The following is a 20,352-nucleotide window of genomic DNA, read 5'->3' on the forward strand; positions in this document are numbered from 1 at the left end:
CTGTAGTTCCAGCGCTTTGGGAGGCCAAGATGGGAGGATTGCTGGAGCCCAGGAGTTTAAAACCATCTTAGGCAACATAGTGAGACCCTGTCTTTACAAAAAAAGAAGAAATTAGCTGGGTGTGGTGGCACACACCTGTAGTCCCAGCTACTTGGGAGGCTGAGGCAGGAGGATCACTTGAGCCCAGGGAGTTGAGGCTGCAGTGAGCTGTGACAGAGCCAATGCACTCCACCTGGGTGACAGAGACCCTGTCTCAAAACAAAACAAGCAAAACAAAACACAGAGGGCGTGGGGAAGACATGTGAGAGAGACAACAGAGACAGGGACAGACAGAGGTGTGGCAGAGATCGAGAGAAGTCCTTCACAAGGGACACTGATTTGTTGGTATTTTTATTCTCAAACTGTAGACCAAGACCTGGAATTAACACATCGAAAGATTCTATGAGGAAATCCATTTAAAAACAGGATCCACTTTTTTCTTTTCTGCACAGGGAGAAAGTTTAAGCTCTCCTCACTATGAGTTTTCAAGTATAAAAGACTTTTTCTTCCACGATGTTAGAACAACTGTGGACTGCTGTGACCAGGACACCAGGGAAGCTTGCAGCATGAGAACTCCAGGTTGGATTCATGCTTGGCACCCCAAAGGCTGCCAGCCAGAGAGGAGGAGGAGCAATCACTCCTGCAGTTTCTGAACACTACACAGACGCCAGGTGGCTTCTCCAGGAGAACAGCCCTCTGAGGAGGCAGGAAGAGGAGGCTTCTCTTTCAGCATCTGGAGCTGTTGAGATCTCTGGGCAGATTAAGCTCTCTCTAATGGTTGGGCTCCAACCTGGCACACTCAGCGGAGAGGGATCCACTCATCCGTCATCAACATAATGTGGTCCTCCCTGCACTTCACAGCATCCTCTTGCTATTGAAAAGGTTTTTTGCCTTCTCAAGTTTCTTTGTCAACAGTCTACAGGAAGAAGCTCAGGCTACCACCGGCAGAGGTGAATGCAAGCTCACGTTTTATTTCTGACTGCTTAATCACTGCCTCGATCACTGCTCAAGCTCTGCCTTTGTTTCCAAAGGTTACATGTGGGAAAACTTCTTTTTCTATGCTGAAATTAATAGGGAGGCTAAGATGAGTCCACTGATAGGCAGACCCTTAAAACTCACATAGAGAAAGAACTTTGCTGGAGTGTGTGTGAGTGAACCACTAAGGAATCAGATAGTGTGATGGCAGTTATCAGTGCAGGTTAAGACATTTCTACAAATATTTCAACACCTCTATATACTCACTCCTCCCTCCCTGAGTCAACAGACTCAGCTACCAAGAGAGGAAGCTCAAAAAAAAAAAAAAAAAAAAAAACCAGAAGCTTAAAACAAACAAACAAAAAAAACTGTGGGTTCCTCAGAGGTGGTAGGGAAGACAGAAACATGGGAGGAGCAGCTGGGCGTGGTGGCTCAAGCCTGTAATCCCAGCACTTTGGTAGGCCGAGGTGGGTGGATCACCTGAGGTCAGGAGTTTGAGACCAGCCTGGCCAACATGGTGAAACCCCGTCTCTACTAAAAATACAAAAAAGTAGCCCAGTGTGGTGGTGCGCACCTGTAATCCCAGCTGTTCAGGAGGCTGAGGCAGGAGAATTGCTTGAACCCAGGAGGCAGAAGTTGCAATGAGCTGAGATCGCGCCATTGCACTCCAGCCTAGACAACAAGACCAAAACTCCATCTCAAAAACAAAAAACAAAAAACAAACAAACAAACAAAACACGGGGGAAGCAATAAAAAGGAATCCATGCTTTGATTTTTTTTTAAATGAGAGGAAGGGAGGGCTGCTCCCTCTTACTTCTCCCTGTTTTGTTGTTCTTTTAAGTAGCATGTATCACTCTGCATATATCCTGTCCATGTGTTTTCTTTTATTATTATTTGTCCATTTACCTAGAATGAAAACTCCATAGGAGCATGGCTATAGTGTCTTGTTTACTGCTGCCTCTCCAGGGCCTGAAACAGAAGTAGGTAGACAGAGCCTAAAAAAAGTAGGCAGTCCATACACTTTGCTGAAGGAATGAGTGAATGAATGAAGACCCCAAGGATGGACCTCAGGAAGGTGAGCCTGGGCAAAGGTTTTCAGTCCTAGTCCATCATGACCACATAGCTGGAATACATTTATTTCACTTTGTCACAAGAATTAGAGATTCATTTGGGGAAACAAGCATCCTTTAGAGTTACAGACATCTCTGAGGGGTAAATGGCTGTTCATATCTTACATCTTACCCTGATCCTCACTCTATTTGCTTTCCAAGAACATGGAGCTAAGATCCCAGCACTGAGAAGATGGGCATTCAGAGCAGGGGGGCATTTAGGTGTAGACAGCCTCAGTGACTCCGGGGTTTAGGATCAGTGAGATAATCTCCAGTATCTACAATGGGCAGGTGGAAGAGTGTCTGATGCAAACTGTATCTATTCAGAAGCTTTCCAGACAGCTGGGCTTGTGCCTTGGAAATACGGTAATATTTGTTTCTCCTCCTTCCTCTTCACTCCTTGGCCTCGTGTTCTGCGGTACTGGAACTTGTGTCAGATTTAGCTACCTCATTCATTCATTTATGAATTCATTTAGCCAGTGATTATGGAGCACAAATTTGTGCTGGAAACTGTGCCTCGGTGTCCTCAAGAGGTTCTGACCTGTGAATTCCAAAAGCTTTTGTGATCTACTGGGTAAAACATTGTTTTCTAAGGAAAATGACATTCTGATTGCTGAACAGCATATTCTAACTACCTTGTGGAACCTGGGCCATTCTTAAATTGGGTTTTGTCTGTATTGCTTTAGACTGTTAATGAATTGTTTCCCAGTCTGATTGAATGCTCCTTGAAGACAGACCCGGGTCCAACCACTGCAGTAAATATTGCTAACTTGGGGGTCTAATTCTGCTGCTTTTGTGGTTGCTGCTTTGCTTATTTTTTTTTTATGTCTGCTGTTTCCTGTGAGATTGTTTCTATGTGTGTTTCACAGTTTTGGTGTGTGGGTTGATGTTCGATGAGGTTTATGGAATTTCTGTGCAGCTTGGGTTAAGAGTATCTCTTCAAAAAGGTTTTCTCATTTGCTTCTGCTAACCTTGTTATCAGCTCAAGTTGTTTCTTATGTTGAATTATTGGGGATGACCTCCCCCACACTCAAGTAATATAAATTAGAACCTCCCTGGGTGTGGTGGCTCATGGCTGTAATCCCAACACCTTGGGAGGCCAAGGTGGGCAGATCACTTGAATCCAGGAGTTCGAGACCAGCCTGGGCAACATGGCAAAACCCTGTCTCTAGAAAAATTGCAAAAAATAGCCAGGCATGATGGCACATGCTTGTAGTCCCAGCTATTCGGGAAGCTGAGGTAGGAGGATTGCTTGAGCCCAGGAGGAGGAGGTTGCAGTGAGCTTTGATTGTGCCACTGCACTCCAGTCTGGGCAATAGAGACTCTGTCCCCCAGAATATTTTTTGAACTTCAAACCCTTATGGTATAAGACCCGCTGTGGGTATAATCCTTTAGTTACAATTGGATGTTTGCTATGATTTTTCAGAAGGAAAACATTTTTTCCTACCCAGAGCCCTTTACAGCAAAGCAGAATTTCCCCAAATGTGCCTTTAAAAGGTATTGGCTTATGCAGGCTTCTCAGTTTGAGGTCTTGTTCCTGAATGAGCAATGAAACCCCAAATGGACAACCTTGCCCCCAAGGACAGCCGAAATATCAGATACTCCTTGCAACTCCTTTTATCAGCTCACGCTCCATTTGTGGACACGGAGCATTTCCTTCCTTTTTTCTTTTCCTTTTGCAAATCCAGTTATGCATTAAAAAGGATACAATGTACCCATTATTTCTAGGTGTTTTGTGGCACTAATGTATATGGCAGAAATGGGTGTTCTCTAATTGTTCATAATTCAAGGTAATTATAGACATATTGTTTCAAAATTAAATCAATAGATTTTCAAGCCATGCTATGTATAAAGCTCCATGTGGGACACGAAAAGGGAAAAAACACTATGTACCATGCACCTTAAGCAATTTCACACATGCTATCTTATCTGATTTTCACAACAGTCTTTTGAGATACTTATTATCCCCATTTTATAGATGAGGAACCTGAGGCTGCATAAATGGCTTGCTCAAAGTCACATATCTAATCGATAAGACAGCTGGCATACAACCCATATCTCACTCCAAAGTCTGTGCTTTCCCACTGCACAGGTTCATGACATAGCCCAAAGGAGAAGACATAGCTGACAAAAGGATCAATAGCAGTATAAGAGTAGGAAAATAAAACAATAAGGACTACATTGCAAGAGATGTTATGAAGAGGGATGGACATGACTCATTGCTAGTGAATATAGGCCAAAGGGCTGTAACTTCAGAGTAGGCAGAGATTTGTGGGCCACAGTGGGCAAGATGGAGGAGAAAGTTAGCTTGGGCCTTGAAGATATTGTCTCAGTGAATGAAGGGGAGAAGAGCATGCCCGGCGGTGGAGAGAGCAGAAGAGGAAGGTGGGAAAGGGTGTGCAGGTTGTGGGCTCCGTGCGTAGATAGGTCATGGCTATATACAAGTATGCTGGGAGATAAGAAGGGAAAGTTTGAGTCCAAGTATGGAGGGCCTTGATTGGTAATGAATATGAATTTTATCTGGTAGTCAATAAAGAACCCTGGAAGACTTTTGCCTGAAGAATGATGTAGCCAGGGCAGTACTTTAAAAAAATGTGTATGGAAAACCATGTACAAATTAGACTTTCGGGAGAGAAAGAAGGAAAGGAGAGAACTTGGATTAAGGGGAAGCAGTGAAAATCAGATGGAACAGATGGATACCTAGATATTTCTCATACTAAGGGTGCCAAGGCCAATTGTTCTTAATTAAGCACCAACCTGGTTAATTCCATGGGAATTTGAGATGTCATCAAGGTATATTGCTATCGTCATCTTCCACGGACTGAGCACCAGTCAGGCCACTGGGTCTGAGTCTGTGGGGCTGGAGCAGGTACAGTGGGCAATTTGTTAAAAGTTACCAGGAGAAGAAGGGTGAATGCAGGCCAATCCTGGGAAACACACACTGAACGTCAGTGCTGGAGAATTCTGAGTTCTACCTCTAAGCTCATGGATGAGCATAATACAAGGAAGAGAAGGCAAAAATAAAAGTAGAAAGACAAGTACTGAAGTATTGTAAATGAATGGGTCCGGTATTTGTGAATGGAACCCAAGACTTGTTTTAATTAGCTTTAAGGTGTTTAGTACATTGTGGGTCAACTTAGCTTAAAGATATAGGACTAAGGCGAGCAGCTTTAACATCTGAGCTGAAAGGGATATAAAGATGACATACCATCTTCTAAACTTCCGTGACTCTACCACAGCACTTATCATAATGCATTATGATTATCAAGTTTTATATCTGTCTTCTCACTAGACTGTGTACGCTCTGTGGGCAGGGACTGTGTCCTGTTTATCTACATTCCTGGCATCTGGCACAAAGCCCAGCACAGGGTAGATGCCCAGCTAAGAGTTAATGATGGCTTAGACCAGGGTGATATAGTAGTAGGAGTGGTGAGAATTGATCAGTCTTTAAATACATTTTGAAGATAAAGCCAAATGCGTTTCCTAATGGAATGGCCATGGAGTACGTAAGCAAGAGAGGCGTGAAGAATGAGGCAAGGATTTGGTTTTGAGGAACTAGAAGGTAAAGTTGCAATCATCTAAGATGGAGAAGGCTGTAAGCAGAACAGGTTTTAGAGAAAAGACCGTAGGTTCACATTTGAACATGCTGATGCTGGGTGTCTATTATGTTCAAGTGGAGATGGCAAGTGGGAGTTGTTTCTTACATTTGAAATCTGAGAGAGAGGTTTGGGCCAAAGACACAAGTTTGGGAGTCATCCGCATACAGATGATATTAAAGAGTTCTAAACTGGGTGCTATCACCAAGGGAGTCAGTGTAGACAAAGAAGAGGGCCAAGTCCTGGAATATTACAACGCTAAGAATCTATGAGAAAGGAAACACCATCAAATAAGACTGATAAAGAGCAACCAAGGAGATAGGAAAGAAACTAAGAGAAAGGGGAAGTCCTAGAAGCCAAGTGAAGAGAAAATATAGCAAGGAGAAAGGGGATCAACTGTGTCAAATGCCACTGATACTCAAGTAAGATGAGGAGTGGGAGTTACCCATTAGATTTAGTGTGTGAAGATCCTTGATGTCCATGATAAGACTTGGGTGTGTGGTGGGGGCAAAAGCCTGAGTGGGGTGAGTTTAAGAGAAAATAGGACAGGCATTGGAGACAAGCAGTACAGACAACTCATAGGAGCGCTGCAATGAGAAGCATCTAAATGGGGTGGAAGCTGGTGGGAAAAGTGGGATTGAGAGAAGCCATTTGTTCATTTAGATGGAAGAAACATCAGCATGTTTGTATTCTGATCCAGTGCATTGAAAAGGCTAAGAGCTTAGACCTGCCTAAGCTCACATACTCAGGCTTCCGTCTTCTAGTTATGACTCCTATTGTGAGTTCATTGAGGATGAGGGCTAAATGTCAACCCTTAACTCTTGACATAAGATACATAGAAGATGCTTAGTAAATATTTATCAAATAAATGACTATGCATAAAATATTTTGCAAACTCTCTGAGCCACAGTTTCCTCTGTTAAATGAAAGTAATATCACCTACCTCAGATAATTAAATAAGATAAAGTACATACAGTATATAGCAAAGAGCTTAGTACTTAGTATATGCTCAGTAAATGGTTAGTTTTATTGTTAGTTCAATGCTTTCATTTTACAGATAAGGTATCTGAGGCCTAGAAAATAGTTTGCTCAAGATTGCACAGTTAATGACAGAGCTAATAGTTTCCTAGACTCTTATTCCTTAACTTTTCCCACATAACCAGAGAAATTACCTAAAATTCCCAGGCAACACAGATGTGGGTGTGTTCAGGCCTCTGTAAATTGACTAAGTTGGTGAGAAACCTGGATATTAGTAAATAATGGCAGATCTGAAATCTCTCTAGAACCTTCCTTTATGGCCAACATATGTCTTCCTGTCTAATTTGTCAGGATACTCTGCAAATCCAGTCCTGGCAAAATGATCCATATTCATCTTGAAGCTTTTTCCTGTTTTACCAGAATTCTGGTTTTAATTTTTTGAGTAGCAATCCATGTTACTCTTTACAAACCCAAGTCAAGGGACAAAGCTAGGCCACATGCTTGCTTTGTTCATTATTCAATATTCACCTATTCAGTGCACCTAACACCTGTAAGTCTAGATGACTGACTCCATTAATTCAACTCCAGGTAACAATGTATAGATCCAAAATACATTTCTGGACAATATTAATAGAAATTTTTATGACCTTGGAACACACCCTCCCTCACTGTACTTGCAATAGATGAATAACCTGCTCTTGCTGGGATGAGTGAAGAATGTTTACCTTTGTCAACATTTATTAGTGGAGTGCTATATGTAGCTATTCCTTTAATAAAACAGTAAATCTTCAGCAGAGTTTATAGGTTGTCTTTCATCCAAAGACCTCAAAGAAACTTTGCTAACACTGTGTCATTATTAATCATACAACTTGCCAAGGGAGGCAAGTGGTGATTGTTTCAAAGAGAGAAACTGAGCTTCCAGGAAGGTTTCTGTGACTTCTAAGGGTCATGAACAGGGGGGAAAAAAAAGAGAGAGAAAGAGAGAGAGATCTGGGCACTGAGCCCAGATTCCTGTTGCTCAGGCCAAAGACCCAGCCCTCCTCCTAGAGCTCTCTAAACACTTCTTTCTGATAGAAAATACAATTTACTACCTTGATCTGTTAAGCAGAAATGAACTCTGAACCTGTCTTCAATGACAGAGAAAGCCAACCTTTATTTCTGAAGTTACTTCAAGTCATAAAATGCTTGATTCACTGTATTAAATAATACTGTATTAAAATAAGTAAATAGCTTTGTAGTTATAATGATAGCTTGGATTTAAATGGTGCTTGTGCTCTGAAAAGCAGTGTAGTTCACAGGCTTCTGCAGACCTTTGGTCTCATTTGGCTACCCTTCTTCCTCATTTATTTTTTTTCAGATGAAGTCTCACTCTTGTCCCCCAGGCTGGAGTGTGATGGTGTGATCTCGGCTCACTGCAACCTCTGCCTCCCAGGTTCAAGCAATTCTCCTGCCTCAGCTTCCTAAGTAGCTGGGATTACAGGCGCCTGCCACCACGCCTGGCTAATTTTTGTATTTTTAGTAGAGACAGGGTTTCACCATATTGGCCAGGCTGGTCTCAAACTCCTGACCTCAGGTGATCCACCCTCCTCGACCTTCCAGTGGCTACCCTTCTTCTTGACTTCAAGTATCCCTTTCCTTCTCACAGGTCTTTACTTCAGCAACCTGCTTTCTTCACTCGCACCCTTATCCTTTATTCAATTATTTTTTCCTATGCACTAGGAGCTCTCAAGTTAAAAGAAACTCCCTGTGTTAGCTGTGTATGAAAAAAGACCTCCAGGCCTTCTGGAAGAGCTGTGGAAGGCCATCCCATGTGAATCCTCCAAGAGGCTCTTACAGGAATGAGTTACGATCCCGTCTTGTTTGGAGGTAAATGATCATAGAACTCATCAAACATTAAGTGTTCTTCTAAATTTCTCAGCCCCTCTTCTATTTAGATCTGGGACTTATAACTAGTTCTGGCCAATAAAAGGAAAGGCAGCTGAGAATTATATTCTTCCTGTATCTCCCTCTTAACTTGCTACAGTGACCCTGGAGGTCACATCTTCCAAGACAGTATAGCTACAAGATGGAGGATGGTTGCCCACCCGACTTCTGACTTTGCATGAGCAGTAAACAAACTGTCATCCGCTTACCTGGAGATCAAAACCCCTGAGATCTTGATTGTAGCAGCTGCTGTCAATTATCCTGACTAACAGCAGGAGTGAAATATTGCAATAGTTTTAAAAAATCTAAGAGATGTGGCATTAGCTTACCAGTTAGGCTGGATAGATGGAAATCCATGATATGCAGTGGCAAAAAGTTTAATGAAGTAAGACTGGTGATAACTTGGAAGGCAGACCATGAGCCAACTGAGTTTATACATTTAACACAGAGGCCAGCCAACTTTTCCATAAAAAGCCAGATAATGAATATTTTCAGCTTTATTGGACATACAGACTCTTTTGCAACTACTCGACTCTACCATTGTAGCATGAAAACAGCCATAAACAATATGTAAACAAATGAACATGGTTGTGTTCAAATAAAACTTTATTTACAAAAACAGATAGTACTCTGGATTTGGTCTGTTGGCTATTTGCTGACCCCTAGTCTAGGGGAAGAGTTTAGATAATATGTTGCCATTGGCTGCATTTGACAAGGAATTAAAGTCAAGAGATGAGTTTAGAAAGCATTGGTTGGCTTGCAGGCAGAAATTGAAGAGAGAAATCAGGAATTTGGATTCTCAACTTTCCACAGCTGTAAGTAGTCTAAAAATGCTGTACAGACCCCAATATCCACTTAGATGGGGAGAAGGAGGATAAATGCACAAAAAGAAACCTCCTGGTGAGCAGAGCAGACACGGAGGAGCATGAATGTAGGGGGAGCAGGTTAATATTTGAACAAAGACCTGAAAAAAGTAAGGGACAAGCCAGGTGACTATATAGGGAAAGAGCAGAATTATAGCAAGTGCAAAGGCCCTGGGGCAGCAGTGCACCTAACACCTGCAAGGAACCACAAGGATGCCAGTATTGCTGGAACCGTGGCACAAAGGGTGGGAAGGGAGGCAGTAGGAAAAGGTAATATTAGAGGGAGGGCAGATGGGCATGGGGCAGTCTCCAAAGGTAAATCATACAGGGCCTTGTAGGTCATTTTGAAGATGCTGGCTCTTATTCTGAATTAGTGGGAAAACCATAGAGGTTATTGAGGTGAACAGGGACACACTCTGACTTATATTCTTGAAAAGATAATTCTATAATATGGCAAAACCCCATCTCTACAAAAAAAAAAGAAATACAAAAATTAGCCAGGCATGATGGTTCATGCTACTTGGGAGGCTGGGGTGAGAGGATCATTTGAGCCCAAGGAGGTCAAGACTGTGGTGAGCCATGATCACACTGAACTGTAGCCTTGGTGACAGAGTGAGACTCTGTCTCAAAAAGAAAAAAAGTCATTCTGGTTGCTGGACTGAGACAAAACAAAGTGGGTGAAGAGTAAGCAGTAAGACCAGCCAAAAGTCTTTTGCAGTAATCCAAGTGAGAAATAATCATTCATTTATACATTCATTTATTTACACTACAAGCATTTGTTGGCCACCTCCTAAGAAGACATTACCAAGAATAGTGTTTCTCACATCACAAAGTTGATGTAGGTTACTTTCCTCAAACAAAAGTGCTCCACATGTCTGGGGAGGCCTCTGGAAACTTACAATTGTGGCAGAAGGTGAAGGGGAAGCAAGATATGTCTTATATGGTGGCAAGAGAGAGAAAGAGAGAAGCGGGGACCCGACAAACACTTTTAAAACCATCAGATCTCATGAGAACTCCCACACTATTATGAGAACAGCATGGGGGAAACTGCCCTCATGATCCAATCACCTCCCACCAGGTCCTTCTCTCAACACATGGGGATTACAATTTGAGATGAGATTTAGGTGGGGACACAGAGCCAAACCATATCAACTTTTGAGGACATTTTTAATTGAAAACTTTGCCTTATAAATTTTGGGAATGATGAATAATATATTTAAGATCAGATGACATCTTTCTGATGTTACTTGCTGTATTATATAGTAAGAAATTTTAAGTGTAAATCTCTCTTCTCTACCATGAAGTTTAAGCTGTTAACAAAATGCAATGTGTAATTCTGGATTGAACCCCGAACTGGAAAAAAAAACCCCATAAAAGATACTATTGAAATAATTGGTAATATTGAAATATGGACTGTAGATAATAATAGTGTATCAATGTCAAATTTCCTGGATTTTATAAGTGTAGTATATTTATATAAGATAATATCCTTGAGCTTAGGAAACATACACCGACATAGTAAAAATAAAGGGGCACATATGCATAGAGAAGGGGCATGATGTATGTAAGTTATCCTTGAACGGTTCGGAAAAAAACATGTACAATATGTACATATGTGTGTATATGTACATGATTTTATTTTTAATGTATATGTATGCATGTGTATATGGAGAGATACCTATGTATACATGTGTGTGTGTATATAAGGGGTCTTCAAAAAGTTCATGGAAAATCCATATTATGAAAAAACTATGCATGAAGTTCAAAACGTTTTTGCATCACAATAAACTCATATTAGCTTGTTATGACATGTCTGAACAGGATCTAGTTTAAGGCACTGAAAAGGATAAGATATCAGTTTGGGCTGGGCACAGTGGCTCACGCCTGTAGTCCCAGCACTTTGGGAGGCCAAGACGGGGAGATCACAAGGTCAGGAGATTGAGAGCATCCTGGCTAACACCGTGAAACCCCGTCTCTACTAAAAACACAAAAAATTAGCCGGGCATGGTGGTGGGCGCCTGTAGTCCCAGCTACTCAGGAGGCTGAGGCAGGAGAATGGCGTGAACCCAGGAGGCGGAGCTTGCAGTGAGCTGAGATTGCACTATTGCACTCCAGCCTGGGTGACAGAGCAAGACTCTATCTCAAAAAAAAAAAAAAAAAAAAAAAAAGATATCAGTTTGAAAAAGAGCCTATCAGAGCAACATGAATTTTGCTAAAATTGAAGAAAGAACCAACATCAAATGTATGGTGAAGCTTGGGTGAAGGAATGGTGAAATTATTGATGCTTTATGAAAAGTTTATGGGGCCAATGTCCCGAAGAAATCAGCAGTTTACAAATAGATAACTTGTTTTAAGAAGAGACAAGATGATGTTGAAAATGAAGCCTGCAGAGGGAGACCACCTACATCAATTTGCAAGGAAAATATTCATCTTGTTTGGGCCTAGTTGAAGAGGACCAACAATTAACAGCACAAATAATAGCCAGCACCATAAACATCTCAATTGGTTCAATTTACACAATTTTTTTTTCTTTTTGAGATGGAGTCTCGCTCTGTCACCCAGGCTGGAGTGCAGTGGTGTGATCTCAGCTCACTGCCACCTCCACCTCCTGGGTTCAAGTGATTCTCCTGCCTCAGCCTCCTGAGTGGCTGGGACTACAGGTGCACACCACCACACAAGGCTAATTTTTTGTATTTTTGGTCGAGACAGGGTTTCACCGTGTTGGTCAGGCTGGTCTTGAACTCCTGACCTCAAATTATCTGCCAGCCTCAGCCTCCCAAAGTGCTGGGATTACACTGGTGAGCAACCACGCCCAGCCCAGTTTACATAATTTTAACTGAAAAATCAAAATTGAGGAACTTTTCCCATCAATGGGTGCCAAACAACTGTGCCCAGATGAGCTTGTTTCAAAAACAAGTGGGGTCAAGATCTTAATAATTTCTTTGAAAAATTGTGACAGGAGATGAAACATGGCTTTTCCAATACAATCCTGACAATAGAGCACACTCAAAGCAGTGGCTACCAAGAGGTCGAAGTGGTCCGGTTGAAGCCAAAGCAGACAATCAAGAGCAAAGGTCATGGCAACACTATTTTGGAATGCTCACGGCATTTTGTTTGTTGATTTTCTGAAGGGCCAAAGAATGATAGCATCTGCTAATTATTAGAGTGTTTTGAGAAAGTTAGCCAAAACTTTAGTAGAAAAATGTTTGAGAAAGCTTTACCAGTGAGTCCTTCTTCATTACCACAGTGTTTTTGTTCATTCCTCTCATCAAACAAGAGCAATTTTCCAGAGGTTCAACAGAAAATCATTGGGCATCCACCTTAAAGTCCCGATTTTAGTGACTTCTGACTTCTTTTTGTTTGTTTCCTAATTTTAAAAAGTCTTTAAAGGACACCCATTTTTCTTAGTTAGTAATGTTAAAAAGGCTGCATTGACATGGTTAAGTTCCCAGGACTTTCAGTTCTTTAGGGATGGACTAAATGGCTGGTATCATTGCTTACAAAACTGCCTTGAACTTAATGAACTTATATTGAGAAATAAAGCTTATATTTTTTATTTTTATCTTTAATTCAATTTTTCCATGAACTTTTTAAAGTCCCCTTATATATGTGTGTGCATATACATAGAGATATTATATATGTGAATGTATGTACTTATTTATAGAAATATATATCACCATTTTCATAGGAAGGAGGATTCTGAGCCTTCTCTGCTTGAACACTTTCTTTTCCAAGCAGAAGATGATAACCCTTCTTCTATTCCCAGAGTCTCTGAATCATCTCAACCATTTTGCATCTAGTTCTCAACTACTCGCAACTAGTTCTAAAACTTGGCTGCACATTAGAATCACTTGAGAACTGTGAAGATGACTGCTCCTAGGGTTCTACCTCGAGAGATTCTGGTTTCTTGAGTATAGACCTTGGCTGGGGTGGGGTTGGAGTAGATATTGTGTGGCCCGGCATCAGGATTTTTAAAGCTCCCCAGGTGATTTTCTTGTGCAACCCATTTGGAGAACCTCTGATCTATATAATAACCCTCTTTGAGCTGAGCTCAGAGCCTGGTGGGGTTCCCAGTGTTCAATAATCTTCCAGGTCTCTGGCCTCATTTTTTGACTGCAGGGAGCATCTTCCCTCTATTGACAGCTTTGCAGTCCCCCTCTGGGGTGCAAGAGACTACAGAGTGGTTGGAAGTGTCCATCCTGGAGACATCATCAAAACCACCTACTCATTTTGGGGATTTTTCCAACTTTTAGTTTAGGTTCGAGGGTACATGTGGAGGTTTGTTACATGGGTAAATTGGACATTGTGGGGGTTTAATGTACAGATTATTTCATCACCCAGTAATCACTATAGTACTTGATAGGTGGTTTTTCTATCTTCACCCTCCTTCCATCCTCCACCCTCCTTCCATCCTCCACCCTCAAGTAGGCCCTGGTGTCTGTTTTTCCTTTCTTTGTGTCCATGTGTACTCAATGTTTAACTCCCACTAACAAGTGAGAATATGTGATATTTGGTTTTATGTTCACTGTGATGTGTTTAGGATAATGGCCTCCAGCTCCACCCATGTTGCTGCAAAAGACATGGTCTCATCCTTTTTTATGGATGCACAATATTCCATGGTGAATATGTACAACATTTTGTTTATCAAGTCCACCGTTGATAGGCATTTAGGTTGATTCCATGTCTTTACTATTGTGAATAGTGCTGTGATGAACATATGTGTGTGTGTGTTTTTAGGGTAGCATGATTTATGTTCCTTTGGGCATATACCCAGTAATGGAATTGCTGGGTCAAATGGTTGTTCTGTTGTATGTTCTTTGAGAAATCTCCAGACTGCTTTCCATAGTGGCTGAACTAATTTTTCTAATGAACTAATTACATTCCCACCAGCAGGGTATAGGGATTTCCTTTTCTCTGCAGCCTCACCAGCATCTGTTAGTTTTTGGCTTTTTAATAATAGCCATTCTGACTGGTATGAGATAGTATCTCATTGTGGTTTTGATTTGCATTTCTCTAATGATTAGTGATATTGAGCAATTTTTTATATTCTTCTTGGCCACATATATATCTTCTTTTGAGAAGTAGAAATATCTATTTTTTCCACAGTTTCTATAGCTTAGCTTAACACTAGGGAAGTGGGTGGGGACTGCTGGGTGTGCTGTGGGAAGGTGACCTTCCATAAAAGAGAGTAGGGTGGAAAAGGCCCTGTGTTTTCAGAATATATATATATATTTATATATTTATATATATTCTGAAAACACACACACACACACATATATATATATATATATATATATTTTTTTTTTAGTCGACATCCTTGTTCTATCCCAAAAGCCTAGGCCTGTTTCTCTAGCAGCCTGGAAAATCCAAATATAGCAAGAAACACTTGTCTGCATCTGAAACTGGCCATCAGAGAACAGGTCCCTGACTCACAAGCACAGAGTGATCTTTCCTACAGTTCAGACATGCCCTTTGCTCCTTCCCCCTGTAAGTCACCCTCCTTCTATGTTTTCCTAAAGAAAGTTATTTTTACCCACTTGGAATGCCAGTTCGGAACAGCCTCTGGCATCTCGGAAGGCAATGTACAGGTACTTTCCATCTCTAATTGCTCCTGCTTCTCCGTTTAAAAGAAACATTTTCAAAGCAATGGGAGCAAGTTACTCATTCAAATGCTGTTAACAAATAACAGGACTTAAGTGTGTAATCTGAAGTTGCTCAGCTTTGAAAAGTTGCCCTGAGGAGTTAAAATTTCTGCTTCACTGGAAATTAGAAGGGAGGATGGTGGGGGGATGTCCGTATGTGAGGAATTTTCAGCCCCTGGAATTTTATGTCTGATCTCCCTCACATCTGAGCTGGAACGTGAGATCCAGCGCAAGATTGCAGGAGGGGGCGGGCTGGGGACAGTTCTGGGGCCCGCAGGTGTTCTGTTTCTGTGCCAGCCAACAAGGGGCTGCTCTCCCTGCGCCAGCAAACACCCGCCAGGACTTGCTGGAGCCCATGTCAGTGGAGTCAGCTTATAAATTACTCGGGATCATCATTCCGTGTTGGATCGAATCATAGAGGGTGGAGTGTAGAGGTGCTGCAGCCTGGGCTTCAGTTGGAGGGCTTTCTGGAGGAACTCCACAAGCAAAGGCTGACAACGCAGCCATGACAAGCCACAGCCTCCCAGCGAACTCAGCCCCAAGCCTACACCTTCTCTCGCGCCTCAAGAGCAACTGAGCCAAAAGCTGGGAGCCTGGGCCCCTTCTCCCATTTCTGTTTTAATTACTGCTTTTTCTTTTAATATCTATTTCCCGGCATCCTGTGCCATGAGAAGTAGGGACAGCAATGCCCTCCAGGAGGCTGCACATAGTGAGTGTTCACTATAGTTGGGTGTGAATAAATGTCAGTTCCCTTCTGTGGTTTAAGGAAATATGCAGGCCCCAGGGTGGTATGGAAGACATGTGACCAGTGAGTCCTAACATGGGGTCAGTAATAAGGGAAGGAAAATGTTAAGGAGGTCAAGACTCCTCATTAGGGAAGAAAAGGGACTTCACCTGTGCTTGCCAATCACCAAGAACTCTCAGGCTTGGCTCTTCTGTGGACAGGTCCAAGCTTAAAAGAGGACTCATGGTGTAGGAATTCTGAAAATATTTATTAAGGAGAGAAAGGATGATTCAATGAGAGGTGGGAGGGAGGGGCTATGACTGAAGGAAGAGACAGAAGAAAAGGACTTCAAGTTTCCACTTGAAGGTGGCCCCTGATCCTGTTGGCAGAGTTCTGAGGAGGAAAAGGTATATATGGAATGCCACTTACTCCCCTTTGGAACTTCAAAGAGGGTGTGGGGAGGCAGAAGGAAAAGAGGCTGAAGGAGAAAGAACAGGAAGGGAAGAGTCAAGGGTGAAGTGCTCAAGTTCTCCCATTCTGTACTAAGAATAGCAGGCTCTCTTCAGGGGAAATTCAGTCCCTCTTCCCACCATGGACTTGACCTCATCAGGCTCTCCAGCCTGCCCCAGACCATCCACCAACAGGGACTCATGATGGTAGTTTGAGAGTGAATACATTCAAGGCCCAACCCCAGTACTTTACATATCTCCTCTCCAAATCTAGAAACCAATGCCTTGGCTCCCTATGATCCTACAACTTGGCTTTTTCTGCATAAATCCCCTTTCAAAGTTCTTGTCTTAGATCTAGTTGATACTGATCAACACTTATATTTTAATTAAATTTGCATTTACTTATTGATTTTCATACCCAGCCTCATTCCAAAAAGGATTGGAAGCAGCTTCTAACATTTCAACGTGATAATCACTTTGATAAATCTGCCTTACCACCCCTCTTCACAAACACCTGTATCCACACCCACGAAATATAGATGATCTTCATAGTTTAATTACAAAACAACACACAAAACACCTTTGAAACCTGGCTCCAAGTTTTAAAATAGGTGCATTGTACTTTGTATGCTAAGAAGTTTCAGACAGGATTGGGTGTCCTGGCCCCAGAAATATAGTCTTATGGGAGACCCCCAGTTTGGATTCAGAGTTTGGGACAGCCAGAAGTATAACTGCTTTGATTTTCTTTCCTTGTTTGGTCTAGAGAAAAAGAGGTACACAGGTTGTGTTGAAGAGCAGCGTTTCGTCCAAACCAGGTATTTGGAGCATTGGAGGAGAGAAATAATTTTCCTCCCTTCCAGGAGCCCCTGCAGCATCCCAGATCTTGCCAACCCAGGCCCTTTCGCAGACAAACTTGCCTCTCATCCCTCAGGGAGCGAATTGATCTCAGCTGGAACTGTCATCCTTTACTAAAAGGCCTCTTGGCTGAAGCCCAGCTCAGCAGGGAAGGGTTCAGCTTTGTCCTTGGGGGGCTTCTGCAGGAGGTCCCATTCTTGGGGACTCTGACACTGTGGGAATCTGGCAGGTGCCCCTTCCCACATTCACAGAGGTTGCTTTGGGGGGTTGCAACAGGACTTGCTTCTCTGGTGTTTATTTCAGTGAAATTCAAGGAAGTTCATGTGCAGTTTCACCCTGGGATAAAGGAGGGTCTTCTCTTCCTACCAGCAACTCCAGGCAAGATCCTCTCCTCAGCCCAAAGGGCTAAAGAGAAAGCAAAGGAAACAAAGGAAAGCCATTTTACTCATTGCTGTTGTTGAACTTAAAATGTAATTATCTTCTGAAAACATCTGAAGGGCTTATGTAAAGCATGACACAGGAGAAGGTACTTAAACATGAAACAAAGCAGCGTCTTTTACCGGAGCAGAATATTTGCTTTCCAAACTCCAAATTTGGAGGAGGAGAATAGCACGACGGCCTCCAAGTGTGAGTCCTGTCAACACTTAGCATCCACCTTCCCATTCACTTTTCACAACACTGTATGGTAAACCATTTCACAGATAAAGAAATGGAGGCTCAGAGAACTGGAGTAAATTGCCCAGAGATGCACAGCTACTAAGTGGTAGAACCTGAAATTTGAACCTAGGCTGGGTAATTCTAGAGCCCTCAGCCTTAGCCACTACACTGTGCTCCTTCCCATACTGTCACTACCCATAGTCGTTCAGCCATGCATTCCCTGGCCACTAAGGCAAAGCAAAAGATGCATGGGCTCGATGAACCTCACCCCTCACATGGGCTAAGTCTCACGGCACTTTTGTTTTCATTGTGAATGCCCATCAGCGAGGCACATACTGCCTGTTACAGCTGATCTGCTTCGCGCATTTGTAAGTTTTGCCTGACTCTGGTGTGCACTTGAGTTTGCGACACCAGGACTACAACATTTCTAATAGGAAAAATGTCAGCTCTGTCTTATTTTGATATTGATATGCTTTGGGGATAGCTAGGAAGCCTTCTAAGTAGCTTTGAATTTAACACATTTCTATAGAACTGTTACAAGCTGTTCGGGAACGTGGAAGCATGCTCACCAAAGATGGTTTTCGTTAGGCTCAAATCAATGATGAGCTTTTCCTTAGAACTTGAGGCTTTAGGAGACAGTAGCATGGGCCGTTGGATTATTATAACAACAACAACAAAAATATTTTAACACATTTTTCTCTCATTGTTTTGCCTGATGACAGATGCAATCCCAAATCACAGGCATTTGGTGCATGAGAGCTTTTCTGTTTACAGGAGTCCACTGTGCCTTGGAAAGGGCTGGGGCACCGCCCTAGGGATTGTTATTTCAGACAAGAATTTCACCCTACAAAGTAAAGGCAAAACAAACTGTCATTGTCCTTTTTATCTGTCACAGAGGCACATTGGACTTGTAGAAGGAGCATGCCTTTTAGACACTAGGTGGACTAGCGAAAACCTGGATTTGAATCCAGCTTTTTCTACTTCACAGTTGTAGGACCTAGGACAAGGAACATCAAGTTACATTTTTGAGTCCAGTTTCCTCATCAGGAAAATGCAGGCAAAAATACAGACTTAGTTGGGGTACCGTAAGGATTAGAGGCGGTATGTGGAAGACCCCATGCAGGCCCCTGGAAGGCTCTTTGTAGTAGGTCTAGCTATCATCAGGAGCAGCGTGGGGCATGTGGCACTGCACACGCTGGCCGCTGGCTTGCACAGCAGGTCCTCAAATAATGTCTTTTTTTTTTTTTTTGAGACAGGGTCTCGCTCTGTCACCCAGGCTGGAGTGCAGTGACACAGTCCTGGCTCAACCTCCTGGGCTCAAGAGATCCTCCCACTTCAGCCTCCTGAGTAGCTGGGATCACAGGCACACACCACCACACCTAGCTAATTTTTAAATTTTTTGTGGAGATGGGGGTCTCACTACATTGTCCAGGCTACACCATTCCATTGGAACATGGATGAGAAAAAAACAAAATCCATGCCTGCTGGGGTCACAGTCTGTGTGGAGTCTGCACTCTCTCCATGTCTGCACAGGTTTTCTCCAGGCACTACCACTTCCTCCCACATCCCAGCAAAGTGCACGTTAGGTGAACTGGTGTGTCTACATCGTCCCAGTCTGAGCGAGCGTGGGTGTGGTTGAGTGTGCCCTGTGAGGGAATGGCATCCTATCCAGGACTGGGTCCCACCTTATGCCCTGAGCTGCCAGGAAAGGCTCCGACCACTCATGACCCTGAACTGGAATCACTAAGTAAATAATGATCTTACTTGTTTTTAATAATCAAATGCATGTATAGCTCACATTTATTTCAGTGTTCAATATTAGAAGTGTTTTCAGTCTTTACCTAGAAGTTTGCTGATGTTTTTGTGACCTGAAATATACTGTAGGAACTCAACTCTTGCTTATAGCCATTAGCCTATGGTAAAATTGGTTTCCCTTTAAGCTGCAGTTCCCAAGACCCTATGGACAACGGTAACTTACTGTACTGTCAAGGTCAAAGGAACTGCTCTATTTCAGAATGGATGGTTAGACCTCACAAGGGTAGAAAATGCCACACAGCACGTCGCCCGAAGTGGTGCTCAGAGTGTCGGGTTTCTGGTTTTCAATTATTAAAAACACGCAAACAACTAACACCACCCTCCTCCCACCCCTCTCACCTCACGTTGACAAAGCCAGCTTCAAACCCCTGGGTCGTCCTGGGTGAGAAGCCCTCAAATGGCAGTTTGCTGCCCTCTGCTGTCCATATCGAGAAGTCCTGGGGAGGATGCTCTGGGCAGCAGCACCGCCAGCCTTCACAATCCGAGGAGCTTGGGCGCCCCCAGAGGGAGGGAGGGCCGGAAAAGCCACATAATTGGAGGGGTGTGGTGAAAAATGAAATGTGGGACAACGTCTTAAAAACAGTGAGAATTTCAAGACAGCGAACAGAGTATTAAGCTAAGCTGTGGACATTTTTGAGGGTGGGACCTGTGCCACCATGTCCCACACTCTGAAGCTGGCCTCATTATTACCTGCTCCTGACATTACACTTCAGGGCTATGACAGTCT

The 20,352-nt window shown here is 42.8% G+C and overlaps 1 long non-coding RNA gene across 1 annotated transcript in view; it reads left to right on the forward strand.

Moving 5' to 3' along the window:
• The first annotated feature begins 597 nt into the window (after nt 1–597).
• Nucleotides 598–20,352, forward strand: part of LOC105486899 (uncharacterized) — a 54,897-nt gene continuing 35,142 nt past the window's right edge. The window contains exons 1-2 of the long non-coding RNA XR_011610809.1: nt 598–989; nt 8,417–8,563. This is a non-coding gene — a long non-coding RNA (uncharacterized lncRNA). The remainder of the gene's footprint in view (nt 990–8,416; nt 8,564–20,352) is intronic.

The sequence above is a fragment of the Macaca nemestrina genome, chromosome 12 (genome assembly GCF_043159975.1).
Source record: "Macaca nemestrina isolate mMacNem1 chromosome 12, mMacNem.hap1, whole genome shotgun sequence".
NCBI classification, from domain to species: domain Eukaryota; kingdom Metazoa; phylum Chordata; class Mammalia; order Primates; family Cercopithecidae; genus Macaca; species Macaca nemestrina.